Source organism: Chrysemys picta, unplaced genomic scaffold (assembly GCF_011386835.1).
Source record: "Chrysemys picta bellii isolate R12L10 unplaced genomic scaffold, ASM1138683v2 scaf411, whole genome shotgun sequence".
Lineage (NCBI taxonomy): Eukaryota > Metazoa > Chordata > Testudines > Emydidae > Chrysemys > Chrysemys picta.
In genome coordinates, this window is record NW_027053118.1 from 47908 (window position 1) to 57707 (window position 9800).

General features: G+C 54.0%; 1 long non-coding RNA gene across 1 annotated transcript; it reads right to left on the minus strand.

Annotated features, from left to right (window-relative positions):
* Positions 1 to 3017: 3017 nt before the first annotated feature.
* Positions 3018 to 6553, minus strand: LOC135978694 (uncharacterized). Its single transcript, XR_010596061.1, has 3 exons — positions 5771 to 6553; positions 5547 to 5638; positions 3018 to 5159 (listed from the first exon to the last, which is right to left on the minus strand). It is a non-coding gene; the product is annotated as an uncharacterized LOC135978694 (long non-coding RNA).
* Positions 6554 to 9800: the final 3247 nt, after the last annotated feature.

The window sequence follows — 9800 nt, forward strand, 5'->3', positions numbered from 1 at the left end:
GAGGGGGGTCCAAGTTGTGGCAGGGGGGTGGGGCGTGGGTTTCAGGAAAGAATTTGGGTGTGGAATGGGGTTCAGGGCTGGGGCAGGGGTTGGGGTGCGGGAGGAGGTTTGGGCTCCAGCTGGGGGTGCGGGCTCTGGGGTGGAGCTGGGGATGAGGTGCTTGGGGTGCAGGGGATGCTCAGGGCTGGGGTAGGGTGTTGGGGTGTTGGGGGGTGCAGACTCTGGGAGGGAATCATAGAGTCATAGAATATCAGGGGTGGAAGAGACCTCAGGAGGTCATCTAGTCCAACCCCCTGCTCAAAGCAGGACCAATCCCCAAGCTTGGGTGCAGGAGGGGGCTCAGAGCTGGGTCAGGGGGTTGGGGTGCAGGAGGGGTTTTGGAGTGCGGGCTCCGGGTGGTGTTTACCTCAGCCGGTTCCAGGGAAAGGGCGACATGTCCCTTGGCTCCTAGGCGGAGGCGCAGTCAGGCAGCTCTGCACGCTGTCTCCACCCTCAGGTGCCACCCCTGCAGCTCCCATTGGCCGCGGCTCCCAGGCAATGGGGGATGCGGAGCCAGCGCTCGGGGTGGGGGCTGTGCATGGGGCTGCGGCCGTCCCTCCATCTAGGAGCCGAGGGACATGTCGCTGCTTGCGGGGAGACGCGCGGAGCCAGGTAGGGAGCCTGCCAGCCCCACGCCAACCGGACTTTTGACAGCCCAGTCAGCAGTGCTGACCGGAGCCGCGAGGGTCCCTTTTCGAGCAGGTGTTCCGGTCGAAAACCGGACACCTGGCAACCCTAGCCAGGATGCTGGCAGCCAGCAAGATTCCTCTACTATTAAAGGTGCAGTGCCCAGAAAAGAGAAGGCCGGCATCTCAGTCACATGGCTACACGCGGCCTAGTGCACAGTGAGGAAAGTTGGCCGCACACACTTGGAAATCAGCAGCAGCTTTATTATGCAACAAACAACTCTATGCCGTGTTAACTCTGGCCCGTCCTTCTGTGACGCTTGGAAAGGCTCCTATGAGAGGGGGAAAAAACACAATAAAAACAATGATCTTCAACTATATATTGATCTTCCAAACTCTCTGTTTCTATCCATCCAGCTTGCATCTAAACACTCGACACTCATATTAAAACGACCATCGTTTCCACCTGAAAGGACCACGTTTCCTGTCCCTCTAGGGTTACAGGGGTGTACCCAGGGCTGGCACAACCTATTAGGCAACCTAAGCGGTTGCCTTGGGTGCTAACATTTGGGGGGCAGCGACCGCGGCGTCCGGATCTTCGGCTGCCCCCGTTGTCGTCGGTATTTCGGAGACGAGACCTTCTGCCGCCTGTCGGGGGCGGCATTTCGGGGGCGGGACCTTCCGCCACCTAGGTCGGCAAAAATGCTGGCGGCGCTCCTGGGTGTACCTAGAGCTGTAGTGCACGGCCCGTGTCTGTGCTTACCTCGCTAGTCCTGGAACAGCTCCTCGGGAAACAGCACCTCAGCCCTTCTGGCCTGGAATAGGAAGAGGAAGGATTAATCATTCAAACACATAACAGCCCATGTCACCGTGGGGCTGAAGGGCTCCTGCTACTCAGACTGCATCAATGGGCACAGAGACCGGCCATAATCTGATTCGCTGCAAAGGGACCTAAGAGGAGAAAAACGTTGGGGAGGCAGAGCATCAGCGCCACCCTGTGGTGAGTGGCTTACATGACTAGTTTCTGCCTTACTTTTTTGGAAGAACAATACAAAGTCCTAACTAAGGGGGAACTGTTTCCTTGCATTGAGCCCAGGACGAATTCCCACCAGAGGGGCTGCTGCTGGGCTAGGGTGTTAACTTGGACCCTGCCTTCCTTTGCAATCCCCAAGCCTCTTCAAGCGCAGTCAATTAGGACTCCAGGAACAGAGGTGGTTGCTTTGGGTTAGGTCTACACTTGGGGCTATTTCGACCCTGCTAGCACGGGTGTAACAGCAGTGTAGATGGTGAGGCCTGGATAAGGCAAGTAAAGGGACGCTTGAACCCTACGGCTATGTACCCTACCTGCCCATGCAGGGCCTCCCGTGTCTACGCTGCTATATTTAGTAGGGTAGAGTCCTGCCCCTTCCCCGCTGCCAGAGCCTTTCCCCACAGCAGTGAAAGATTCCAGTGGGGAAAGGCTCTGGTGTGGGGAGGCAGTGCAGAATGGCACCGGAAGCTCCCCAAGCTGAGCCTGGCTGCCCTCCCTACCACAGCCTTTCACGTGTAGCTACACGCACCCTACGTGCTGACGTAAGTGTAGACAAGGCCTTTGTGTAATAAAGGACAGCGCAGGATGGAAGAGGGACAGGGTCAGGATTTAAGGATCATGGAAGCTTTTTTTGTTGTTAGCTGCTGTATGGAGATGGCTGCTGTGTTCGTAAAGGGACCCCTGTACCACAGAAATAGCTCAGGGTCTGGGACAGGGTGTCACATTTTTCCTTGTCCTTCTGCACCTCAAAACTTTTTTTTTAAAAGGCTACTAGTCAAATCCTGCAGTTGGGAACCCAGTGTGCAGTGCACACAGCCTAGCTACACACCAGGGGTTATTGTAATCAGCGACTGCCCCAAGCCACATCATTCAGCTCTGGCTCCGGATCCAGATCTCAGCGTCCCCACGTCCACCAGTGCTGGGTTTGGGGTTTCCAGTCTGAGCCCATCTCTCACTGCCATGATCATTTCAAAGCCTCGGCCAACACCCTCCAGTGTCCTGAGTCACTGATGCTGCAGGGCTAGAGATCCTCAGCTGGTGGGAATTTGCAGAGCTCCATTGCCGTCCATAGCGCTAAGCCAATTTGCACCATCCGAGGAGCTGGTTCTTGGAGCCTGGTACTGACTAGTGAAGGACTCGCTATAGGCATTAGCAGACTGAATCAAAACTTGAGTTCCAGCCAGTCCAGGACCCCATCTCTGACAGCAGCCAGCACCCGATGGGTCAGAGGAAGCTGTCAGAATCTGACAGTAGCAGCTGTGGAAGAATCTGTCTCCCAGATGGGCTTTCTACAGATCTCTAATAGGCCTGTGTCCTTATTCTCCCCCAAAGCGGAGTGACGTTAGCACAGGAAGGAACAAAGGTACCTGTTCTAAATAGAGTTCAGCCTGAGAATTAGTCTGAATCCAATATGCTGACAGGCTGAAAAACATGAAGGGCCCAGCCGGCTCTGTAGTGCTCTGCGCTTTCCCAGCCAGCCAGGTCCTTCCTGAAGCCGTTGTTCAGAAAATAGGGGTCTCCTCAGAATCGCCCTGGGCTCATGTGCGCATGGTGGCTGGGGTGGGAGACTCAGTGGGGACAAGAGCCAGAGTCAGTCCAGAGCGACTGTAGGAGAACTACGCTGCGAGCTGGACTGTCCCCGTGCCAGGCAAACCTGCTTTCATGGTTAGCGTGGTCTTGCCTCCAGCTTTCCTGTCTTACTTTTAAGCAATTGTCCTGGCCTCCTGAGAATGTGAATAACTCCCATAGGCTCGCTGATCACCGTGACCACACTCCCCCGGAGCCTTCTCCTTGCCGTCAGCTCCCTCACTCCCTGCCCATAACTCTCCTCCCACAGTCCAGGGACCAGTTATTTTGCCCTTTGCTGTATTTTGTCTAGAGTCTCCTCTGTAAATGTGTGTGTGTGTGTGGGAGGGTGGGGGTAGGGGTGAGGGTGGGGGTGGGGGAGGGGTGAGAATTGCCATATGAAAGGTGGCGAGGAGAGAGCTTGTCTCTAGCTCTACAGAGCTTTGATCTCCTTGCTGTGATTCACACCCTTACTGCTGCGTAATAGAGGTGAAGGAGGCATGGCCCATCTAGTGGCACTAGCCCATTTCAGTCATGAGGACAGAGGTTGCTGTGCTCTGGGTTTCTCCTGCTAGCCTGGGGCTGGCCAATCACTGTACTGTTATGTAATAAGGGTCCCCTGTGGAAGGCATAATGAGCTAGTCAGGGTCAAAGGTTACTTGGTCCGTCCTCAGCCATGAATTTTAGCAGGCGGATGCTGCTCCTCCCTCTTTTCTCCTCTTTGTGGACTTTGGCGGTGCCCAGCAGTTCGTGTGTTGGGGGATCAACAAGGGGAAAAGAAGTTTAGCAACAGCAGAGAAAGGGGAACCCTGGATTAGTTTTATTCCAGCTCAATCATCACACTATTAATGACGGAAATGGTCTCTGCTCTGTCCTTTGTAGGGCTCAAAGAACACATTCTCTTCTCCATGGGCCTGGGCCAAAGCCCATTAAAGACAACAGAGAGACTGACTTCCGTGAGCTTTGTTTGGATCAGGCCACCATGAACAAAGAGGGGTTGGACTCATTCCTGCATCTCTAGGCTTAGTCTATAACCATCTCACTGTCCACTATTTCCTTTGACTGACGGGCTGGTCTCACCCTCACTCAGATCCCGGACTAAGGAACTGGATCTGGGGAGTTTGTACCCAATATCCCCCACCTCCTCCCTCTTTACATCTGAGGGTCTCTGTGATGAGTCCTTGCTGAGGACTGTCAAGTCATATTGCCCAGGCCTGATCTTCTTTGACTAAACCCCAGGAAATACGGGCTTCCAGGGCTCCATCTGTGTCTTTGCATTAACCAGGTGTATCTTCCTGCCTCATTTAACTACCAGGCTCCTCTGATCAGCAAAGCAGCAGAAAAGCTTCCTGACTCAGGATACAGAGTAACTCTGCTGCTCAGTGCAGCATCTGCCAACCTGCCAGCCTTGAGGCCCAGCCTGTGATATGGTTCTGCAGATCCTAGGCTCAGTGCAGATCCTGGCAGCTGCGTGGGAATGTGCCTGAAAGACGCTTTTGTGCACCACCCCCACCAACTTGGAGGCCATCTGGCCACTGGGCCAGCCCCCAGCATAAAGCAGAGAAGCCTCGGGGATGCCGCAGCCATGCCCCCTCTCCCTTGGGAACACCTCCCTCTCCTGAGGCTGGGAAGAGGGTGGTGTTAGAGCCATTACAACAGGCCGATGGCGCCCATTACAGAAGAGGATGATCACACAGTGGATGACCAAAGCACACAGTACAAATTAGACCCCATTGGTGCCATGACAGGGCCTCTGCGTCCCCATTGCCATCTCCTTGACCCACACCCTGGGACCTCTGCTTCCTCACTGCACTAACCTAAGGATATTACTTACGTTCACGTACCAAGTCCAGGCCTTCTGATCTGGGTCTGTCTGCCGGCGTGCTGGACAGTGCACCCTAGGGAATCAACACAACGGCTCTCCTGTCAATGCTTACATTCTCCAGGGCGAACTTTCAGAGGTTCAGCCTCTCAACAAAGAGAGCAGTTTTCAAGACGTCTCACGGGAAATCAAAGGCAGTCACAATCTGGGAAATTACCAAGGGACTGATGGCCGAATGCTGCGCTATTTCCACTGTTCCAGAGGGATTTCCTCAGAAGTATCTGGATGATTATGGTTTCAACACAATCCCTGCCTTTTACATAAACCCCAGGCCACCCCACTTACAGGTCAAGAAATGAGGATGCAAGGTGCCCCAGACATACATACGGGGCACTGCCAGTTGTGAGAATATGGAACTGAGCAACGCTCTGCAATCTCAGTTCAACAAGTCAACAAAACTTACCTCAGCAAAGAAGGCAACTGAGGTGAGCGTGTGCTTCTTCCTGCCCCACTTGGGCCTTGGGCCTGAAATCCTTCCCTCTCTCATGTGGGGCTCTGGAACATAAATACCCATGAGTAACAGGGACAGCAAGCCCTACAGAGCAAATCCGTACGGCAGATGGTAGAAAGAATAGCTTATACTATCTATCTATCTGTCTATCTATCATTACATGTTAATTCACTTACAGCATCTAGGCCTCCCCATTGTAGCTGAATGGTTCACAGTCAGAAGCTGCGATGTATCTGTTGAGGGGCTGGATTGTAGGATGAGAGTCCATGCATAGGCTCAGGCCAATGTCTTCCTATGTCACTGTCCAAAGTCTGGCACTAACATTCATATTCAGACATCTAGACGAGTGGATTGATTTTCAGAGGAGCTGAACAGCCACGGCTTTGGCAGATTCGAGTGAGAAGTTCTTGGTATTCAGCATTTGAGAAAGGTCAGGCCATTTATTTAGGTGCCTGAGTGTGGCATTGCAGCCGCTGCCATGGGTCCTTTACAATGAATACGGAATCAACATCATCTCGGCACGACAACCAAGTTCAGGATCTAATCGAGCTGTATCCTCTCTGTACTGCTGAACGGTTGCGAAACATTGGGACTGGGCCACTATAACGTTGTATATTGGGCATAGAGTGGAAGGACTTCATTTGTAAAGCAGATGTTTATGGTCGCTCCGGTCTACAGACTACTGGGGCCATTATCCGCAGATGGCGTCTTATGCTTTTCAGACATGTCGCGACTATGCCACAAGACCAGGCCTGCACAACATACGGCCCGCGGGCCGCATGCAGCCTGTGGGGGCTCACTGTGCGCCCCGCGGGGGGATTCTAAACCCCCGCACACAAAGTCCCGAGGCTGGCGTGGCGGCGCTTCCTGGGGCAGCTCCTGGTGGCGTGCTTGCCCGCCGACAGGAGCCAGCAATGTGGGACACGGGGATGGAGCCCTCGGGCGCTGCCGCGCGCCTCCACCCCTCCCCCCCCCCCCCCCCGGCCCCAAGCGGGACACGGAGCCCGCGCATGTTGCTGCCCCCCCCCACTGCCCCAAGCGGAACACGGGCACGGAGCGCTCGCCTCCCCCCCCCCAGCGGGACACAGGGCTCAGCCACCGCCCCCGTCCTGAGTGCTTTTTGGCCCACCCCCCCCGGGACTCCTGCCCCATCCAACCCCCCGCGTTCCTTGATGCCCACCCCGGGACCCCTGCCCCATCCACCCCCTTCCCTGTCCCCTGACTGCCCTCCGCTGCCCCATCCAACTCCTCTCCTGATTCCCCATCCAAACACCCCTTCTCCCTGTCCCCTGACCACCCTTGGAACCCCTGCCCCTGACTGCCTCCCACTGCCCCATCCAAACCCTGCTCCTTCCTGACTGCCCCCCGGGACCCTTGCCCCCATTCAATCCCCCTGTTCCCTGCCATCTGACCGCCCCGACGCCTATCCACCCCTCCACCACCCCCCTGAACTCGCCTGCCCTCTATCCAATACCCCCTCCCTGCTCCCTTACCGCGCTGCCTGGAGGTGGCTGGCGGTGCTACAGCCGCGCCGCTGGGCTGGAGCCGGACCACACTGCCACCGCACAGTGCCTGGAGCACCGGGTCAGTCTGAGCTTGCAGCCCCCCCGCTTCCCGCGAATCAGCTGTTCGCGCAGGAAGCCTGGGAGGGCTGAGAAGCAAGCGGCGGCTTCGCACTCAAGCCCAGGGAGGCGGAGCGGAGGTGAGCTGGGGCGGGGAGCGGTTCCCGTGCGCGCCCCTCCCCCCGGGTTACCTGCTGTGCCGCGGACGGCTCCCCCCACCCCAGCTCACCTCCGCTCCGTCTCCGCCTCCCTGGGCTTGAGCACAAAGCCGCCGCTTGCTTCTCTCCCCTCCCAGGCTTCCCGCGCGAACAGCTGATTCGCAGGAAGCGGGGGGGGAGGGGGAGAAGCGGGGCGGAGTGTTCAGAGGCGGAGGCGGAGGTGAGCTGGGGCCGGGGAGCGGGGCGGAGAGCTGGAGCACCCATGGGGTTGGGCGGCCAGGGAAGGGGGAAGGGTGTGGTGGAGTGAGTGTCTGGGAGGTGTGCGGGGGGTGCTGGGCTGTGAGGGTGTGGAGGGCGCTGGGCAGTGGGGGAGGTTTGTGTGTTTTGGGGTGCTAGGCAGTGGGGGCCTGTTGTGGGGTGCTGGGCAGTGAGGGAGATCTCATAGACTCATAGACTCTAAGGTCAGAAGGGACCATTATGATCATCTAATCTGACCTCCCGCATGATGCGGGCCACAAAACCTGACCCACCCACTCCTGGAAGAATTCTCTCCCTTGACTTAGCTGTTGAACTCCCCAAATCATTATTTAAAGACTTCAAGTCGCTGAGAATCCTCCAGCAAGCGACTCCTGCCCAATGCTGCGGAGGAAGGCGAAAAACCTCCAGGACCTCTGCCAATCTACCCTGGAGGAAAATTCCTTCCTGACCCCAAATATGGCGATCAGCTGAACCCCGAGCATGCGGGCAAGATTCTCTAGCCAGACCTCCTGGAAAAGTTCTCTGTAGTAACTTTTAATATTCCATCATTGACCATTGTTATTGACCTATTGACTAAAATCACTGTATCCCATCAAACCATCCCCTCCATAAACTTATCAAGCTTAATCTTAAAGCCAGAGAGGTCTTTCGCCCCCACTGTTTCCCTTGGAAGGCTGTTCCAAAACTTCACCCCTCTGATGGTTAGAAACCGTCGTCTAATTTCAAGCCTAAACTTCCCGACGGCCAGTTTATATCCATTCGTTCTAGTGTCCACATTAGTACTGAGCTGAAATAATTCCTCTCCCTCCCTGGTATTTATCCCTCTGATATATTTAAAGAGAGCAATCATATCCCCCCTCAGCCTTCTTTTGGTTAAGGTAAACAAACCGAGCTCCTCGAGTCTCCTTTCATACGACAGATTTTCCATTCCTCGGATCATCCTAGTGGCCCTTCTTTGTACCCGTTCCAGTTTGATTTCGTCCTTTTTAAACATGGGAGACCAGAACTGCACACAGTACTCCAAATGAGGTCTCACCAGTGCCTTGTATAACGAAACCAGCACCTCCTTATCCCTACTAGAAATACCTCGCCTAATGCATCCCAAGACAGCATTAGCTTTTTTCATGGCCACGTCACATTGCCGACTCATAGTCATCCTGCGATCAACCAGGACTCCGAGGTCCTTCTCCTCTTCCGTTACATCCAACTGATGCGTCCCCAGCTTACAACTAAAATTCTTGTTAGTTATCCCTAAATGCATAACCTTACACTTCTCACTATTAAATTTCATCTTATTACTATTACTCCAGTTTACAAGGTCATCCAAATCTCCCTGCAGGATATTCCGATCCTTCTCCGAATTGGCAATACCTCCCAACTTTGTGTCATCCGCAAACTTTATCAGCCCACTCCTACATTTGGTTCCGAGGTCAGTAATGAATAGATTAAATAAAATTGGACCCAAAACCGAACCTTGAGGAACTCCACTGGTAACCTCCCTCCAACCTGACAGTTCACCTTTTAGTACGACCCGCTGCAGTCTCCCCTTTAACCAGTTCCTTATCCACCTCTGGATTTTCATATCGATCCCCATCTTTTCCAATTTAACCAATAATTCCTCATGCGGTACCGTATCAAACGCTTTACTGAAATCGAGGTATATTAGATCCACCGCATTTCCTTTATCTAAAAAATCTGTTACTTTCTCAAAGAAGGAGATCAGGTTGGTTTGGCACGATCTACCTTTCGTAAAACCGTGTTGTAATTTGTCCCAATTGGCATTGACCTCAAGGTCCTTAACTACTTTCTCCTTCAAAATTTTTTCCAAGACCTTGCATATTACAGATGTTAGACTAACAGGCCTGTAGTTACCCGGGTCACTTTTTTCCCCTTCTTGAAAATAGGAACCACATTAGCTATTCTCCAGTCAAACGGTACCACCCCCGAGTTTATGGATTCATTAAAAATTATCGCTAACGGGCTTGCAATTTCCCGTGCCAATTCTTTTAATATTCTCGGATGAAGATCATCCGGTCCGCCCGATTTAGTCCCGTTAAGCTGTTCGAGTTTGGCTTCTACCTCGGATACGGTAATGTCAATCCCCACTCCTTTATTCCCATCCGTCTCGCTTCTACTATTCCTCAGCCTTTCATTAGCCTCATTAAATACCGATGCAAAATATTCATTTAGATATTGTGCCATGCCTAGATTATCCTTAATCTCCACTC